This window comes from Thalassophryne amazonica, chromosome 20, assembly GCF_902500255.1.
Source record: "Thalassophryne amazonica chromosome 20, fThaAma1.1, whole genome shotgun sequence".
In the NCBI taxonomy this organism is placed as follows: Eukaryota; Metazoa; Chordata; class Actinopteri; order Batrachoidiformes; family Batrachoididae; genus Thalassophryne; species Thalassophryne amazonica.
Genome location: NC_047122.1, coordinates 55,634,604 through 55,655,945, shown reverse-complemented (window position 1 = coordinate 55,655,945; position 21,342 = coordinate 55,634,604).

Here is a 21,342-nt window from a genome sequence, read left to right as displayed (position 1 = left end):
GGGCATCTTCACACATAGTGCAAAAGTTTGGACGAAGCAGAAATCATGTGCAAACCGTGTAATGTCATCCCTGTCGCCAACACCTTGTGCACCTGTTGCTACAACTATTTGTGCACACAAGAGCCTGAAGCCACAGTGTGCACTGTGCGAACCCCTCACACCCTCTCACGGCAGGTGCCGGCCAGATTCCAGGTGACACGCACGAACACCTAACACCGCTCGTATTGGCACACAGAAAATGTGTGGCGAGTCGTAATCATAACACGACAACAGACTGCAGACAATCACTGTCATACTGCTGTGAAATCTGCCTAAGTTCCCCAGGAGTGTGACTTTGCAAACATACATTGACACACGGGGGTGTGCGTGGGAGGCATGACTTCTGACAGAAGCAGCTGTGGTGATCTGACATTTTGGACATTCCAGCTGGAAAACACCTACTCTGTTTGGACAGTCATGGACTAACAACTGTCCACTGTGAGGTGTGTGTGTCTGATTGCCGTATTTACCTGGACATAAATCAAAAATATGTTGTCATGGTGGCGACAAGCTGCAGCAAACAAGCGTGCATGGAGCAGAAACTGACACCCCTCCAGGTTGAAACAGACCGTCAGATGTGAACACGCAGTGGCCAATCTGACCATCACGTCACCCACATGAGCTCTGTTCCACATGACCCGGTGTCTGTGCTGTGGCGCGCCGTCCACAAGATACGCGTGTTGGGCAGAACACGCGCATGGCCGACTGGACGCATCTGACCAGTAGATGTGGACATGATCAGAGCACACTGCATCGCATTCATGTCATTTCATGACTGTATGTCTGTGACCATAGGTCATCAGCAGAGGAACAGACAGATCATATTTGTATTGCCCGCTTGATAAATGCTGTGTTTTTATATGGTGTGGGATTTTTATTTTTATTATTATTATTTTTGTAGTACTTCCACGTCCTTCCTCATATGAGGCACCTTCCGCAGCTTTCAAAGAACTGCTCTGTCGCTCAGTGGTAAATTCTCTGACTGGGAAGCAGAGGTTTTTAAAGGTGTGGGTTCACATCTCCGGGTGGTGTTTTTTTTTTTCTTTTTTTAATTATTCCACATAAGCGGTGTGATGTGGTTTCTATTTCTTCCAATAAGCAGCACCATGTGGTGCACCTGGCACTGTTCCTGCTTGACGGTCACTGGCCCGTGCACGAACTCTCGGACCAGGTTGTGCCCATCGGCGCAATGTTTCATGGGCTAATTTCAAACTGTTTCGCCATTTTCTTCGAAACCTCACACTATGTGTGAAGGGGGCCTTACCTATTTCTTTCTTACTGGATGATTGAGAGACTTAGGGACCATTCACAATGTGACGTGACCAGGCTGACACAGGCCATTGTAGTAGATTAAAAAAAAAATGTCTGAAATGCCGGTGAGGGTGTGCTCCAGGAATTGACATTTCCTCTTTCCAGTGCAGGTTGACAATGCCCAATAGAGGGCGCCGTTAATTTGGTGGAATTCAATGTTTGGGGACAGGGCACTGACTCACACAGAACATAGTTTAACTGCTGCTATTGGAGGGTGGGTGCATCTGTGGAGCACTCCTTGAAGCACTAGTAGAGTTTGGCTGAGCTGATTTTCGACTCAGTATTTGTGATGTATTATATATAAACTCACCGTAACTCTGCAATTGTGTCACTAGCTACTGGTGCATCATATCGCTAAGACAGATTCAACATATTCCTTCACATTTCTTCATATTTCTTCATGCTCAAGGGATCTAGAGGAGGTGGTGCATCCAGTTAACCCTCCGACGCGTGCAGAGGACGGCAGATGGGGAATGGAGCAGTAACGGTTTAGTCGTGTCAGTGAGGTAGCAGGAGGGAAGCTCAACTCTTGCCAGCTCAACACATGAACATGCAAGATTTTAGACATGTTGATAATTATTCCAGGACCACAGCAAACATCTGCATTGCCCACCTGACATTGACCTAGCTCCTGCGGAGTCTGGTGGACCTTGGGGCTGGGAAACATGAAGCAATGTTTCACTTTCCAAAGGCAAATGGCGTGCGACCTAAGGTGATACTTGGATATATTTGTATGATGTTTCTTCTGAGGATCCTTGGCTATCTGTCAGTACTACCTGATTAAAATATTCTGATAATGTTGCAATCACTTTCGTCACACCTACTTGTATCATTTTGTGGCCTATGTGAGATAGCTGTTATAGACAGCACAGAAGGGGACACCCATATTTGAGCATTCAGCATATTTTATGTCAAGCTGTTATCAGAGTACTGAAAAACCCATCATGTCAAAAGACCACCCCACAGCCAGCCAAGAGTGTACCCTATCCCTTTAAAATGTGGTCAAGTATAAAATGGCAAAAACAGGAATATTTGAAGTCAGCCATTGTTCACCAAATCCACAGCCCAACAACATCGGGACTACTGGGAGCAATTCTGGATGAACTGGAAATGTACAACCATCGCATTCAAGATGCACAAGATGCTCCTATGGACATAGTATGGCTTGAAATATCAAGAAGACACTGGACGGGCACTCAGGGACATTTGGCTTTCTTTAGTTTATCAGATGTTTTAATCCATTGTGAGGCTAGTTGCTTTAGTCATCTGATAGCCACACTGCCCAAACCTGAGACAATAGTAACAACATGCTTGTTGGTTGTCCATTAGGGACACCCAAATTTTAGCATCTCATCTATAAGGGCCATATCTATGTGCATATAATTTTGACAGTATTTTTATGTTTTTGAAGATTATATTTTTTTTTCTTTGATGATTGTTCATATTTTTAGCTTTACCTGCACTGACTGATTGTCTTTTTCCAACATGGCCAGAATCATACAGGGAAAGGACTCCAATAATGCAGTCAGTCAGTCAGTGGGGCCACAAATTTTCCATAAATAACTTAAAAAAATATACATGTTCAGCTTTGAAATTTTGGGTTATTTTCAATACAGATGAGTTATCTATGAATCTCATATTTGAGGTCATATTGGCATCGTAGATTTTATATATATTTATACTGGACAAATCCTCAGCATTTGGAATAGCCCCATTTGAGCATCAAACCAGCCCTTCAGAAAATGTTGTCATTTTTAAGTAAAGGGGTGGCGCTTGGGTAAAACTGACATGAGCTGGGTGGGAAAAATCAAACCCAAACATGCTCCCCATCCATCATCTTGGAGTAACCAAATAAGACAAAGGTTTGTGAGCTATAGAAAACAAATCCAGATTTTGTAGCAGGCTGTGAACATGTTACATTCTGCTGGAAACATGAGGAAGTTAACATGGGTTTCTCAGGATAGTGAGCCGGCCTTAAGTGCCACTCAAGGAACTACATGATTTGGCACTTCTGTGTTGGCTCATTTTTTCAGGACCAGTCACTGGACCTTGGTTTCAAAATGACAACAAGCTTAAATGAAGACAGACAGACCTATCAAGTGATGTGTGAAGCCTTGCTGCAAATTCCAGCATCTTGGTGGTCACTAAGGACACTTTTGCTTGTTTTTTTTTTTTTTTGTGCAGCTGCAAAGAAGGGCTGATATTTGTTGTCATCATAAGCTGGTAAACACAAATTCAGTAGTTAAATTATGACAACACACTCCTTTAGGATTTAGAATTTTGGATCAAACAGGTATTTCTTGAAAAATGAAGATTTTTGCTCTTTAAATGACTACTACTTTAGATTAATGATGCACATATTCATTCTAATTGTATTTCATTAGAAATCTGTCACTGTCTGCTATAGATAAGCACTGACTGAATATGTAAAAGAGTTGCGCTTGCTTTTAATAATGAGATTTAATGGAAGTTTTTTCCACAACATTATTTGCACATTAGCAGCATGTAACGTGGGTTGACATTATATTACTTTGTTGACTATGACTCACCATTATCTGTATTTGGATTATGTCCACTAATGCAGTAAAACGCATAAAGCATTTTCTGTTGTTTTTCTCTCACCTTTGAACCCAGATGTCCCATATTTTCTTTTTCATTTTAGCCTGTGTGCACAATGTTAAAATTATTTTATTGGCATTTACATGTATATTTGTCTCACTCAGTCTGGCCACTGTAGCTGCTATCAAAGGACAGTGCTTCGCTTTGAACCTTATTATTCTGTCTACATATGGTGGTGACTCAATCCTCAAAGTTAATGGTGAAAGGATGCTCATGCACTCTGACATAATGCAAGTGGAAAGAAAGGAATCCGGAGGGTATTTGTTGCATTTTTAGCACACTGGAGAGGTTTGGCTGACCATTAACACCTGGCCTGATGCTGCCCTCGCCCGTCTGCAGGACTGATTTGACCAGACACAGTGGGAAGCCTTTTACCATGAAGACTTGGCTACATTCACAGACACAGTACTGCATTGAAAGGGTTACTGTGGAAAAGAACATTCTGGTGTTTCCAAACCAAAAACCATGGATGACTAGCCAGGTCCACACGCTCCTCCGGGACCGGGACGCAGCCTTCAGATCGGGAGACAGAGCACTATACAACACCACCCGTGCTGACCTGAGGAGAGGCATCAAGACCGCCAAAACAGAGCATAAGAGCAGGATAGAGGACCAGCTTAATAACCCCCGACAGGTGTGGCAGGGCATACAGTCGATCACCAATTACAGAGGCTGTGCTGCGACACCAGGGAACTCAGATCTGGCACTAGCAGAGGAGCTGAACAGCTTTTATGCCCGTTTTGAGTCTCAGGCACAGCACTCAACCACAACACCCCAAACCCCACTACAACCCATTCCAGCCTCCAGTTCCCCCCCCACTTACTCTAGCGGCTGAGGACGTGAGAAGAGTGCTCCGGGCTGTGAACCCCAGGAAGGCTTCAGGCCAGGATGGAGTACCAGGGAAGGTGCTCAAGGCATGTGCTGACCAGCTAGCACATGTCTTCACTGTCATTTTCAACCTGTCACTAGAACAAGCTGTCATCCCAGCCTGCTTAAAATCCGCCACTATCATCCCAGTTCCCAAAAAATCACCCACAACCAGCCTCAATGACTTCCACCCGGTAGCACTCACCCCAGTCATCACTAAGTGCTTTGAGAAAGTGGTTCTAAGACACATCAAAGCTTGTCTCCCCCCTACCCTGGACCAGCATCAGTTCGCATACCGGTCTAACAGATCCACAGAAGATGCAATAACAACCGCCCTTCACTCAGCATTGACTCACCTGGAGAAACAAGGGAGCTACGTCAGGATGCTCTTCATTGACTATAGCTCAGATTTTAATACCATAATACCCGACATTCTTATCCCCAAGTTATCCAACCTGAGGATCCCACTGCCAACCTGCTCCTGGATCAAAGACTTCCTGGTCAACCGACCACAGCAGGTGAAACTTGGCCCTCACTTCTCCTCCTTCCGTACTCTCAGTATCGACTCCCCCCCAGGGCTGTGTGTTGAGCCCACTCCTCTACTCACTCTACACATCTGACTGCACCCCACCCACTCAGAGAACATCATCGTCAAATTTGCTGATGACACAACAGTGGTGGGGCTGATAACAGGGGGAAACGAAGTGGCCTACAGAGATGAGGTCCAAAAACTGGTCGAGTGGAGTGCAGCCAATAACTTGGCACTACACATCACAAAGACTAAGGAACTCATCCTGGACTTCCGTCAAAAGAAAGCTGCCCCTGCCCCCCTGTACATCAATGGCGAATGCGTGGAGCGAGTGAAGTCCTTCAAGTTCCTCAGAGTTCACATGTCTGCTGACCTCTCCTGGTCAGTCAACACCGCAGCACTGGTCAAGAGGGCCCAGCAGCGACTACACTTCTTGAGGGTGCTTAGGAAGGAGCAATTAAGCACACCCCTGCTGGTGACCTTCTATCGCTCCACTATAGAGAGCCTGCTGACCTTCGCAGTGTCAGTGTGGCACTCCAGCTGCACTGAAGCTGACAGGAAGAGACTGCAGAGGGTAGCAAACACTGCCCAAAAATCAATGGCTGTCCTCTGCCCTCCATTTCCACCATCTACACCTCCTGTTGTCTTAGTAGGGCCAAGAACATTCAAGGACAATACACACCCCAGCTTTCACCTCTTCAACCTGTTGCCCTCTGGCAGGTGCTACAGGTCCATACAGGCCAGGACAAACAGACTCAGAGACAGTTTCTTCCCCAAAACCATCACCATGTTGAACAATAATCTGCACTAAAAACAGACTATATTAGGTACTGAGCCGCACCATATCTATCTCATTTGTAGCACAGGACTTTTGCACATTTTTCAATTGTTACATTGTTTACATTGCCTATAGTTGTCATACAGTTTTACATTTCCTTTTGCACTCTCTCAATTGCCGTACTGTTTGCACTGTCCATATGTTACACAATTTTACATTTCAGCAAAGGACTTCACGTGTTTCTTTATGTTATATTGTCTGGTATTGCACTGCATGCACATTTTAAGGAGCAGCCCCCCTAATCTCGTTGTACTATGCAGACTGTGTTTGCTGTGTATAATGACAATAAAGGCTTTCTATTCTATTCTATTCTATTTAGTATTCCGGCTTTGCAGAAGCAGTCACTCACATTCATCTGTAGACAAATTTCAGCACCATGGACAGCTCCATTGAAATTTCATCAAAGCATGACATGTGGTCTTAGCACACTGTAGCAATTGTTCATTTCTGGAAATAAGCACCAAAATTGGCACACATACACCTTAGATACACATACACTCTTTTCTAAAAGCACATTAGCCACCTAAATTTTCAATAGACAGCCAGGTAGGGATCAATTGAATAAGGGGTTACACAAGGGTCAAAATTTAAAAATGCTCCAATCATGTTGAAAACTATACCACATTATTTGTCTGATCATGAAGATTCCAAAAGGGTATAGTTTGGTCTGTCTATGACTGAATATTATTGAGTTATGGGGTAAAAACAGAAGAATGGTGATAAAGGTCAATTTTAGTTTGTACAGGGGTCAAAAGTTAAAGTTGCTCCAATTTTGGTAAAAGGTGGTGCAAATTATTGGTTGTGTTGATAGGATTAACAAATTGAATAGTTTTGACTGTGCTGAATGCTTGGTCTGTAAGGTAAAGGTCAAACAATGTCGACGTCCATTGGATTCTATGTCATGTGACATATGTTACCCCGTAACATGACAACTAAGGATGACAAATGGTGCAAACTATTCCTTTTTAAAACTCTATTAGCTCAACGAATAATTTGCATCACTTTTTACCAAAACTGGAGCAATTTTAACTTTTGACCCCTGTACAAATTGAAACTGACCTTTGTCACCATTCTAGCTGTTTTTACCCCATAACTCCATAACATTCAGTCATAGATAGTCCAAACTATACCTTTTTGCAATAGTTATGATCAGACACATAATGTGGTATAGCTTTCAATATGATTGCAACTTTTTTTTTTTATTTTGACTCCTGTGCAATTCTTCACTGACCCTTATTTGGCCCCTGACTAAAAATTCAAATGGCTAACGTTATTTGTCTAAAATATATACCAAAAGGTATACACAGTCAAACTTTGGTGCTTGTAACCAGATTTGAACAATTCCTCTGCAAATATTCTCTTATCTGCTGCACTATTACTTCAGGTACTTCGTCCAGGCATTAAGGTACGAAAAATATTCTACAAAGTTGATTTATCCAATTTTAAGATATTGCAGACACTGACAGTTACTTTATTATGTATGTAATTTGATTTCATTGGTTCTAATAGAGTTAATGAACTAAAGTTGTTTTTTGAGCAATTTTTCCCCAATGATACACCTAAAAATTAAAGGCTTGTATGTGTAACCTTTTAAAGTGTCAGGAAAATGCGTTGACATTACTTTTTGACATTCTCAGGTTCAACATTGTTAACAAGAACATTAAAGTTTTTTGGAAGAGAATTTTGTTTAATTTACAATCATATCAAAAAAAAAAATAATAACAACGATAACAAGAGCAATCTGAGACGTCTGACGTCCACCAATCTGGATCCGGATCACCTCCAAAATTCTGCGGAGTCTTGCATGCCCTAATATCTATCTGTGGTACAATTTTGGTTAGAATCTGTCAAGTATTTTTTTATGTAATCCTTCAAAGCCTATATAAAGAGAAATATTTAATCCAGAATCTGGATCTGTATCCGAATCACCTCCAAAATTTAATAGCTTCTTCAATGGCCTAATATGTACTGTGGTGAACATTTCATCAAAGGTTGTGCAGTAATTTTGACGTAATCCTAAAAAATATATATAAAGTGAATCTTGACCCAGAATCTGGATCCGGATCCAGATCACCTCCAAAATATAATGGAGTCTTCTATGGCCTAATACATATCTGTGGTGAAAATTTTGTCAAAATCCATGCAGTAGTTTTGGTGTAATCCTGCTAACAGACAGACAGACTGACAGATAAATAATAAACGCCGGTAAATTGATTACATCCTTGGCGGACAAAACAATAATGCCTTCATTTGTATCAAGGTAATACATTTCAAAGTGTTTCACACAGTCAAGTTTGTAATACATTGTTTGCAGTTATTTCAGAAAGATGACACTGTGATGATCTTCCACAGAAAGAATGGGCATCTGTAAAAGGAATTTTGGCCCCATAAAAAACAACAACAACAACAAAAAAACAAAGACAAACACAAGTGGAAATTATTACAGTTACACACACAGTTGATAAGGAAGAAAGAACAAAAGAAAGAAAACAGCTTTGCATCTTTCCTTGCATACACAGACCAGGTGGCTGAGTGATAAGAAAGCTTGTAATCAATTATTGCTGAATCTACTTGCTTATATCTTTGTTCGAGCCATTTCATAGACACTTCCTTTTCGTTATTTCAACCCACCCAGCTGTAAATGGGAACTGGCCTCAGATATAATCTTGCAATGGTCTGGCATCTTGCTGAATAGTCATAGACTCTTGTCTTCTTTGTGTTCCAGTAACTGGTCATAATAACTGACAAGAACGTCCACAGGGTCTGTAAGGGACTTATTTCTCCATTTTCATATATAGGTGGTAGTTCCATGGAGGGGCCACTCCTGTGGAGAATATTTTACACAAGGGGAAACAAAGCTGTTGTCTTGGCTAAATAAAAGCAGATACAGCTGTCACATTCAGTAAAAACTTTGCTAGTCCATTATCAAAATGAAATAAAATACTTCATAGACTAATCTATTACTGATGTCACTGAGAAATAAAGAAGCTACATTTTAGTCAACAGGCTATTTTGTTCTGTTGTTTGGTTTATGTCAGGATTAGGGTATCGCAAAATGTTCATGTTCATAAGGTCTTTTTTTCAAGAGTAGGTACATTTTTCTTTTTTTTCTGTAAATACATTTACATTTCATTGAGAAATATCAAATATAAAACAGTCTGAGCACAACTTACATGAAACGGGAGCCAGTCACAGTCCACTAAGCTCGTAAGAGGTGAAATACAAAAATATTATTCAACACAATCAGGTTTTTCTTTTGATTTTAATAACAAAGCAATTTGCAAAGCCAATTTTAATGTTAACGTGATCAAATACTGTTATATATGGCAGCCCTCCTCTACAAATTCAAATATGGGACCATTGGTGCCAATGCTTATTTACAGATTCCATACTGTGAATCAAATGAGAGTCTATGACTCCACTTGGACGGGATGCCAATCCGATGCAGGTTGCATCTCCAGTCAAGGATGGTAGCCATTTTCAGTTGACAGGATTGAGACAATATTTGGACATCAGTTCTACATACTATAGGTTGCCAAAATGCTATCCCACTGAGTTACCTGCACTACTGACATAAATCAAAGTGAATTTTCATTTTAATTTGCAAAAGTCTGCTTTATCCAGTTAACATGTTTAAACCATTGCTCACAGAAAGGCCAAAGCAAGTTGTAGAATAAACCTGCTTAGCAGGATTACAGCATCAAGGGACCAATAGGAAGAGAACGCTATTCATGAGTGTGAGTCATACCCCTGATCGTGAACGCTTACTCCTGAATGCAGTGTTTTTTTTCTTTTGTTTTGTTTTGTGTTGTTTTTTATGTTCCTCATTTAACTCAAAAGATGTTTCACTTATTTTGATTGAATTAAACAGAAATTGCATGTTGGTCTGCCTCAGAAAATATACATTTTCCTTATTGATAGCAGTTGCGAGTAAATGCATGCACTCTCAGCTTTCAAAATTGGCATTCAACCATAATGTCCACATGAACTGAAAAAGCATCAAGATTGTCACGACTGCAATTTTCTACCCTTGTCTCTGTAATTTTCAAATACCTCCCTTGTCAGAAAACACTGTCATCCCTGTTTGATTAATCTCATCGAGGGTAAAGAGCTCCTGAACAATGATGTGTTTAATTTGCCTTCCCTGAATCACCCAAATTAGGAACAGGTCAAAGCTTCAGTGTTGCACTTGCGTTGTTTTTTTTTTTTTTTTGACCACTTATCTATCAGAGAAAGAAATCAATGAAGCTTCCTTTGAAAAGTCTCCAGACACCAACGTATTTGTCATCTGGAATTGCACTTGTTGTTTTTTTGTTGTATTTTTTTTTCTTCTCCAAGACTTGTGGCGTCAAAGCTGCGGCCAGCAATCAACAATCTTTTGTGCGAGATGAAGTGCGGAGAGTGATCGCTTTGAAATTTGATGGCAGAGCCGCTCAGATAAAAAACAGCAAAAGCGCCCAAATGTTTATGAACCATTCTTTTTCTCAAAGATGCCTTTTTGGTAATCCTCTCTTATGTGTGTTAAATGTGTCTTGTCAAGTTGGAACAGAGTGTCTTGCTTTGTTATGCTGGGTTATAAATCCAACTGCAGAAAACGCATCTGAATAAAACATCCACAAACAAGAGATCCTGCTTTTCGTTTCCTCTTCTTTTAGTTTGCAAGCTTGTATGAGTACAGTTGCATGTGTGTGTGTGTGTTTCTGCATGTGTGTATGTCTGCCTAATGCTCAGCTTGCTGAATCCTACGTGCCGTTGGTGCTTGAGAAAAAACAAGCAGTGGTCCATGAAGCAAACTACAGTTCTACTCAAATCAAATCTGACAACTATGAAAGCGCTCCTTAGTACAAAACTCCTTTCTGGCTCTCTCATCTTTTCCATCTTCGTCTCTCCTAGTGCTACCACCTCTTTACTTATGTTATTTTGCTGTCATTTTCTTCAGCAGACTATGGCATGAGCTAACCTTGAACCTTTGTGCGCATGCGTGAATTTTTTCACGCCTATTGATTACGTCATTTGCTGGCAAGCAGCCTTTGTGTGAGGACATGTGTTTTGCTCTTGTCGGATATTCATTGCAAGGAAAATGGCGGAACAACTGGAGCAGCGCTACTGCATCAAATTTTACCAGAAACTGGGCGACAGCCAGGTGGAAACCATTTGGAAGATTCAGACAGCTTTCGGTGATGATCCTATGGGTATCACACAGATTAAGGAGCGGTACAACCGGTTTAAAGATGGCCGCGCAATGGTGGAGAGCAAGCCGCGCTCCGGTCGGCCATTAACATACTGAAATTACCAGATCATTTCCAAAGTGAACACTGTGGTGATGCGGGACCGTCATGTGACTATCCGAGAAATTGCAGAAGAGGTGGACATCAGCACTTTTTCGGCACATTCCACTGTGATAGAAGATTTGGCCATGAAAAGAGTGGCGGCGAAATTTGTGCCCATGGCTTCGGCACGAAGCTGCTGATGGCGGAGCAAAAGCAACTCCATGTTGAAGTCTCACAGGACATGGTGTGACATGCCCACCTCTTCCACAATTTCTCAGATAGTCACATGACTGAAAAGCCACTGAAAGCCGTCTGAATCTTCCGAATGGTTTCCACCTGGCTGTCGCCCAGTTTCTGGCAAAATTGGATACAGTAGCTCTGCTCCAGTCATTCTGCCATTTTCCTTGCAATGAAAATCTGATGAGAGACAACACCCATCCTCACACAAAAGCTGCTTGCAAGCAAATGACGCAATCGACAGGCATGAAAAAATTCACGCATGCACACGAAGGTTCAAGGTTGGCTCATGCAAGCACACGTGATTCAAATCCATCAGGTTTTTTGCAAAAAATAAAAGGTCCAATACTTGGCCTTATTCATATATATATATATATATATATATATATATATATATATATATATATATATATATATATATACTGCATGGGCTTTGAGAACTAATTTGGGGTAAATTTGGCGTGCAATCTGCATGTTGCGTATTTATGTATTACACAAAACTTGCTCATTCACTAACAAGTTTGACGTCACTAATCATGAACAAAAACAGCTTCAAAAGCATAGTTTTTAAACCAGGTTCACAAAATGTGAACAAGAGCCATAATATTGTTTATGGCGCTGAAGAGGTGTACGAGATTGCAGCTTTTTCTTCAATGCTTGATACGAGAAATAAGTTAACATAACTCAAAAACGTGATATGATTGGCAAAAACGAACACCAGTTTTGGATTCAGCGCCCCCAAATTACTCAAAAGCCGTTGGAAAAACACCAAGCAAGAAAAATTGTGGTGACCAGTGTTATTTATCTTCATGTGTGTTCTGGTTTGGTTGCAGTCAGAGGGGCAACTGCAAACTCCATAAAGCTGTGCTCACCGGGAAGCACCTGGCTTCCACCGCCTGTGTGCCATAAATCAAACACATATGGGGAAATATAGCAACACATTTTCACATACCCACACACAATGGCCTCCAGCTTCAGCCGTGGTGTTAAATTTTAAAAATTATCTGAGGGAGAAAATCTTTTCCTTCACATGACAGAGACGGATCACAGCCTGACCGTGGCCTCCTCAGCCCACCGATGGTATTACTTCTCTGTGGTCATCTCCGTCCATCCCTCTCACCCCTGCATGTGCACATCGATCACCGCTCCCTGGTCTTCTTCTCATATATCTTTACGGTGCCTCCATCTCTTCTCTCTGTCTGATCCAGTCAGCCCATCTTGCCAGCCCTGTGCCCATACATTTAAGAGCAGCTGAAGCCCACAGCAGACTGCACTTTGTCATCCCATCTGTCATGACTGACTGTAGGCCAAACAGGTTCAAAGGTGGGGTTGGGGGACGCGGGGGATATGATTTAAGAATACCTTGCTCTTGGCTAGGCAGTCTGCTCCTTGGTGACCTTCTTGGATGTCAGAGCTGAAACCACTGTGTGAACAAAAACAATTTTGTTAATTAGCCATGAAAGATGGCTTCCAAAATATCTTTCAGCCACCTTAATAATGCTTTACTACTTACAGTCAATAATTCTGATATTCCTAAGAAAAAAAAGAAGAATAGACCCTTCTCAGAAGGCATGTTAAAATATTAATTCAAAACGTGGGCCACCAGCTGAACCACAATAGGAGATACAGGTCGCCTTGTACCGTATCCGTACATCAAAACTTCCCCCTTGAGCATCTACCCACCCCCTTTTCTGAGAAAATTTCTGAAAAACTATTTTTCAATTTCAATTTATTTTCATTTATGTAGCACCAAATCACAACAAAGTTTCCTCAAAGCGCTTCACACAAGTAAAGTCTAACCGTACCAACCCCCAGAACAAGCATAGAGGCGACAGAGGTCATCGTCCCTTCACACATAGTGTGATGTTTGGACGAAGTGCACACTTAATGTGCATGACACAGGAATTGTGTGCAAACTGTGTAATGTCGTCCCTGTCGCCAACACCTCATACACCTGCTGCTACAACTATTTGTGCACACACGCGGCTGAAAGACAAAGAGTGCGCTGTGCAAACCCATCGCACCCTCTCGCGCCAGGTGTCTGTTAAATTCCAGGTGATGCACGAACACCTAACACTGCTCACATGGCACTTAGAACATGTGTTGCCAGTCACAGTCTTGGCATGACAACAGTCAGCAGACAATCACTGTCATACTGCTGTGAAATTTGTCTAAGTTCCCCATGTGTGTGACTTTACAAACACACACTGACACGTGGGTGTGTGTGCTCCACTCACAGGAGGCGTGACTTCTGACAGAAACAGCTGTGGTGATATGTTTTTCTGGCCATTCCACCTAGACAACACCTACTATGTTTGGACAGTTATGGACTAACAGCTGTCCACTGTTAGACGCATGTGTCTGATTGCTTGTATTGACGTGGACATAAATAAAAACATATATCGCCGTGGTGGCGACAAGCTGCAGCAAGCAAGCATGCGCACGGAGTGGACACTGGCAATCCCCAGGTTGAAACGGAGCATCAGATCAGAACACGCAGCGGGCGATCTGACAGTCACATCACCCACGTGAGCGCGGTGTCTGTGCTGTGGCGCGCTGTCCAAGACATGCATGTCAGGTAGAACACACGCGGCCGACTTGATGCACTTGACCAGTAGATGTGGACATGATCAGAGCACACTGCTTCTCATTCATGTCATTTCATGACTGTTGTCTGTTAACATTGGTCATCACCAGAGGAAGAGACAGATCATATTTGTATTGCTCACTTGATAAATGCAGTGTTTTTATATGTGTGGGATTTTGATTTTTTTTTTTTGTAATACTTCCATGTCCTTCCTGATGTGAGGCAGCTTTCAAAGAACAGCTCCATAGCTCAGTGGTAAAGTCTCTGACTAGGAAGCAGAGGTTTTGAAAGAAAGTGGTCCCCTTTTTTATTATTCCACATAAGCAGCGTGATGTGGTCCCATAGGTACCGGGATTTGTTTTTTTGTTTTTTTTTTTTACTTTTTTCCACATAAGTGCTGCAATGTGGTTCCACGCGTACCAGCTGTTTTTTTATTTATTCCACATAAGTGGCACCTTGTGCTGCACCTGACACTATTCCTGCTTGATGGACACCAGCATGTGCACAAACTCTCACACTGGATTTGTGTACGCCTACCCGTCAGTGCAATGTTTCATGCATTAATTTCTGTTTTGCACTGTTTCGCCATTTCCGTCCAAATGCCATCCTAACTTCGCACTATGTGTGAAGGGACCCTAAGGAAAAAGTCTCTCTGATGTGAGGAAGAAACCTCAAGCAGACCAGACTCAAAGGGGTGACTCTACCGACACAATTTATGAAATGAATATACAGGAAATTTTGCTGGTGCACAGGACAGGAGGTTGCAGAACCAGACACCAGTCTCATTTCTGGATGGAGTTGCACCTCAAACAGAGAGAAAAAAAAAAAAAACAGAATCAGGCATCAGAAAGACAGCAAATACAGTATAATTTGTCAGCATTAAGCAACAAGAAAAACAGAAAAAAATATTAAGGTGATCACCGGACACGAGCCCTAAGCTTCACCAAAAGACCAAGACTTTAGATACAGTTGAGGCCGTGGCCCACTCCGTTTCCTAATAAAATGATTTGAAAAGGGTAAAAAGCATAGTAACATACTATGCCAGTATGCTAGCTATACGAAAGGGAAAATAAGTACGTCTTAAATCTGGAATTTATAGTCACTACAGAATCTGACTGTTTTATTGATGCTGGGAGATCATTCCACAGAACAGAGGCATGATAAGAGAAAGCTCTGTGACTCGCAGACTTTTTATTCAACCTAGGGACACAAAGTAATCCTGCACCCTGAGAATCCAGAGCCCGGGCCAGTACGTAGGGTTTAAGTAGGCTAGCTAAGTAGGGAGGTGCCAGTCCATGAAAAAATTTATAGGTTAGTAGCAGAACTTTAAAATGTGATCTCACAGGGACAGGAAGCCAGTGAAGAAATGCCAAAATGGGTGTAATGTGGACAAAGTTTTTGCTTCCTGTTGGAGATCCCTAATCTTGGACTGCAGTAAACCAGAAAATATAGCATTGCAGTAGTCCAGTCGAGAAGAGACAAATGCATGAATCAGGGTCTCAGCATCAGCCATAGAGAGGATGGGACAAATCTTCACTATATCTCACAGGTGGAAGAAAACAGTCCTCGCAATATCTCTAATGTGGAGGTCAAAGGACAACATAGGATCAAAAATGACCCCAAGGTTCCTCACTTTGTCAGTGTGATGTATGACACACAAGCCTAGGCTAAGCGTTAGCTGGTAAAACTGGACCAAGAAACACCCACCCAAAATTAGAATGATCCCAGCATATGGTATAAAGCAAAAAAAAAAAAAAAAAAAAAAAACTAAATAGATTTTCCCAAAGTTATCTTCCCATCTTCTCAAGGTATGATATCATGGGTTTCCATTGGTCTTTGCTCAGAATCAGAGCTCCAAGACCATAGCGCTGCTAGCTGTGGCTGTTAGTTTTTGTGAAGGACCATGTTGGTCCTTTCTGAGTATTTTATTACAATATCTGCATCGTACGAGGGCTGTCAATAAAGTATAGGTCCTTTTAATTTTTTTCAAAAACTATATGGATTTCATTCATATTTTTTTACGTCAGACATGCTTGAACCCTCGTGCGCATGCGTGAGTTTTTCCACGCCTGTCGGTGACGTCATCCGCCTGTGAGCACTCCTTGTGGGAGGAGTTGTCCAGCCCCTCGTCGGAATTCCTTTGTCTGAGAAGTTGCTGAGAGACTGGCGCTTTGTTTGATCAAAATTTTTTCTAAACCTGTGAGACACATTGAAGTGGACACGGTTCGAAAAATTAAGCTGGTTTTCAGTGAAAATTTTAACGGCTGATGAGAGATTTTGAGGTGATACTGTCGCTTTAAGGACTTCCCACGGTGCGAGACGTCGCGCAGCGCTCTCAGGCGCCGTCGTCAGCCTGTTTCAAGCTGAAAACCTCCACATTTCAGGCTCTATTGATCCAGGACGTCGTGAGAGAACAGAGAAGTTTCAGAAGAAGTCGGTTTCAGCATTTTATCCGGATATTCCACATGCGGACGGGTCCGCGTGTCGGGACGCAGCACAGGAAAAACACCTCCGTGTTGATAACTATTTGTAAAATCCAGGCGGCTTTTGGTGGCTTTCAGTGGAGTGAGTATATGAGAAATTGTTTAACAGCTGGACATGTTCCAACTTGTCCTTAAGGCTTCCAACGGAGGTGTTTTTCCTGTGGTGGAGCATCGCGGCAGCTGCGAGCCGACGCTGCAATCCGTCTGCACGTCTTTCATTAAAAAAAATCTCCTTTAACAGTGGAATATCCGGATAAAATGCTGAAACCGACTTCTTCTGAAACTTCTCTGTTCTCTCACGACGTCCTGGATCAACAGAGCCTGAAATGTGGAGGTTTTCAGCTTGAAACAGGCTGACGATGGCGCCTGAGAGCGCTGCGCGACGTCTCGGACCGTGGGAAGTCCTTAAAGCGACAGTATCACCTCAAAATCTCTCATCAGCCGTTAAAATTTTCACTGAAAACCAGCTTAATTTTTCGAACCATGTCCACTTCGATGTGTCTCACAGGTTTAGAAAAAATTTTGATCAAACAAAGCGCCAATCTCTCAGCAACTTCTCAGACAAAGGAATTCCGACAAGGGGCTTGACGACTCCTCCCACAAGGAGTGCTCACAGGCGAATGACGTCAGCGACAGGCGTGGAAAAACTCACACATGCGCACGAGGGTTCAAGCATGTCTGACGTAAAAACATATGAATGAAATCCATATAGTTTTTGAAAAAAATAAAAAGGACCTATACTTTATTGACAGACCTCATATGCTGCATCTTTTGTTATGTTATGTTCTGTTTTATAAAGCTTTGTAAAAACCTTGTAACTCTTAAAACAGCCTAAGCAGTGAGTCACCCCTTTGAGTCTGGTCTGCTTGAGGTTTCTTCCTCAAATTATCAGAGGGAGTTTTTCTTTACCACTGTCACCTGTGTTCTTGCTCTAGGGGTTTGTAAGGTAAAACCTTACCTCTGTGAAGTGCCTTGAGTGAGCTTTGTTGTAATTTTGCACTATATATACTAAATAAATTGAATAGAATATCTGTAATAATATGGCTTTCTGTGTAATTTAATTCTCCCAGTTTACCATCAAATAATTCTGAGTGAAATTTTTGCATTATTTAATTTGATATGCTAGTGAGGTTAACACTGATTGGCATTTTTTTTAGCACCTATTAGTAGCTTCTTGACTTTAGGTCCAGTCAGTTTGTGTTTTCTGAAGAAATATTGTCGTCCCAATTTTTTGATCCCTACACCTCAGAAAATCTTTGTAGAAATCATCACTCAATCCTCAAAAACATGCTTTAAAATGTTAGCTCATTAGTGTACAGTTCAGCATTGGATGGTAAGCTGAGTGCATGTTTGGGCTTCATTCATCCCACCCAAATCACGCAGGGTAACATCAATGCTTCACCTCTTGGCATTTATGGTTTAGTTAGGAGATGATGGGCATTCTATTAAATGTTATATTGATTATGTTCTCATGCTTGTGCCAACCCCCTTTTGGGCATATGTACAAGCAGAATGTCCTGAGCATTCCGTCACATGGATAAGTCATGTTGCGTAAAACAGAACATTGAAAATATGTAAATACATTTATGGTTTAGTTGAGAGATGATGAGCATTGCACTGAATGTGATATTGATTATGGTCTCATGCATGTGCCAACCCCCTTTTGGGCATACTTACAAGCAGAATGCCATGGGCATTCAGCCACGCGGATACCGCATATTGCGTAAAATACAACATTGACAATATGCAGATTTATTGGGTAACATATATATTATGTTGATTCTGGTTCTTGATTCATTCAAGTATGTATTTATTGCTGTTGAGACTTCTTTAAATATATCTCATGAAGCAGGTTATATGACTTCATACAACAAGCACAAAATTTTTGCAATAGTCAATGACTTTAAGTGTACCGGTGCACATTTTATCATTTTTTAAATATGTTTTATTCTTTTACTTTGGTCTTTTAATTGTGTATTTGAATCTTTTAATTTACTCACTTATTTTAAATTACATTTTTAACTGTTTTGTGTGAGGCTCCTTGACATTTCTATAAAGGCTCTCAGTTGTCCAGGTGGTTTCCATAGTAGAGAAGCTTGAATCTTCAACTAGACTGAGTTGCTTGACGCGAGGACGTTTCCCTTCTAATCACAGAAGCTTCCTCAGCTAAAATTCTTGCTCTTGTAGTTGAATTCTGTCTTTTGTAGAGAAGAATAACAGAAGCCAGCAAAAGCTGAGTTTTAAACATAACCAGAGCCCTCCTACCGATACCGAGACTGTTATTGGCTAGTGACTAACAATTGCTCTAAGTAGCACCTATTGTGCTCACACAACACCCTCCGAATGACAAGGTAGCTGTCCCTCCTAACGATGGGACTGACGCCTCTCCTGATAACTCTCCTGATGATGTGAATGACTCATTACCATGAACAAAAGACTGAAACTGCTTTTACCTGAGTACCCCATTGTAAACAGAGGGCAAAGCGGGTCTCAGACCCCATCCCCGGTTAAGGCTGGGTTTCAAGTGTTTCACATACAAAGTCACTCCCCTCTCAAACCATTTCTTTTCTCTGGCTAAGATTTTAACTTCCTTGTCCTCAAATGTGTGGTTAGTGTCTTTAAGGTGGAGATGAACTGCAGACTGAAGTCCACCGGTGCCCTCTCTGCGGTGCTGGCATAGCCTTTTGTGCAACGGCTGCTTCGTCTCACCTATGTAGCATTCATTACAGTTTCCCTAGAGAAGAAGAGAGAAGTTTCCCTATAGAATACAGTACATTGCTACATTGTAACTAGGGTTAGGGCTTAATATCACAGTTCAAGAAGGCTAAACGGTTGTTTAGCACTGTGATGTTACAATTGGAGAGAACAGGCAGCTCCGGACAGGGGTTTACAGAAAATCCACTCACACTGACCAATATCTGCTCTTTGGCTCAAACCACCCCCTTGAACACAAACTCGGGGTGATCAGGACTCTTCAACACAGAGCCCTACAGGTGTCCACAACTACAGAGGGAAGGGCTAAAGAACAACAGGATGTATGGAAAGCACTCACAGTATGTGGGTACTCACGATGGTCCCTGGAAAAAGTGCAGAAGTCCCAAAGAACAAAGAGACCAGCCAGACAGGAGACGGAGCCAAGAAAAAAGAGTGTCTCTGACTTGTAGCAGGAAGATGTGTTTTAGGATACTTTGAAATTATCACTTGTGGATAACTTTACCTCGAATAATGGGGGAACCACCTATGACTGAATGATATTATAAAAAGGTTATAATATCAGTGATTTTAGGGTCATTCACTGGGAAATATTAATTCAGTCTCTAATCTTACAGTACAACCCCTGGCAAAAATTATGGAATCACCGGCCTCGGAGGATGTTCATTCAGTTGTTTAATTTTGTAGAAAAAAAGCAGATCACAGACATGACACAAAACTAAAGTCATTTCAAATGGCAACTTTCTGACTTTAAGAAACACTATAAGAAATCAAGAAAAAAGATTGTGGCAGTCAGTAACTGTTACTTTTTTAGACCAAGCACCCTGGAATCCAGGAACCCATGGAATCACCCTGTAAATTTTCATCCCCAAAACTAACACCTGCATCAAATCACATCTGCTCGTTGATATTGACCCTATGCCATGACATTGACCCTATGTGTCTTTTTGCAAGGAATGTTTTCACAGTTTTTGCTCTATGGCAAGATGCATTATCATCTTGAAAAATGATTTCATCATCCCCAAACATCCTTTCAATTGTCCAAAATATCAACGTAAACTTGTGCATTTATTGATGATGTAATGACAGCCATCTCTCCAGTGCCTTTACCTGACATGCAGCCCCATATCATCAATGACTGTGGAAATTTACATGTTCTCTTCAGGCAGTCATCTTTATAAATCCCATTGGAACTGCACCAAACAAAAGTTCCAGCATCATCACCTTGCCCAATGCAGATTCGAGAGTCATCACTGAATATAACTTTCATCCAGTCATCCACAGTCCACGACTGCTTTTCCTTAGCCCATTGTAACCTTGTTTTTGTCTGTTTAGGTGTTAATGATGGCTTTCGTTTAGCTTTTCTGTATGTAAATCCCATTTCCTTTAGGGAGTTTCTTACAGTTCGGTGACAGACGTTGACTCCAGTTTCCTCCCATTTGTTCCTCATTTGTTTTGTTGTGCATTTTTCGATTTTTGAGACATATTGCTTTAAGTTTTCTGTCTTGACGCTTTGATGTCTTCCTTGGTCTACCAGTATATTTGCCTTTAACAACCTTCCCATGTTGTTTGTATTTGGTCCAGAGTTTAGACACAGCTGACTGAACAACCAACATCTTCTGCAACATTGCGTGATGATTTACCCTCTTTTAAGAGTTTGATAATCCTCTCCTTTGTTTCAATTGACATCTCTCCTGTTGGAGCCATGATTCATGTCAGTCCACTTGGTGCAACAGCTCTCCAAGGTGTGATCACTCCTTTTTAGATGCAGACTAACGAGCAATCTGATTTGATGCAGATGTTAGTTTTGGGGATGAAAATCCATAATTTATTCCTCAGAATTGAGTGAT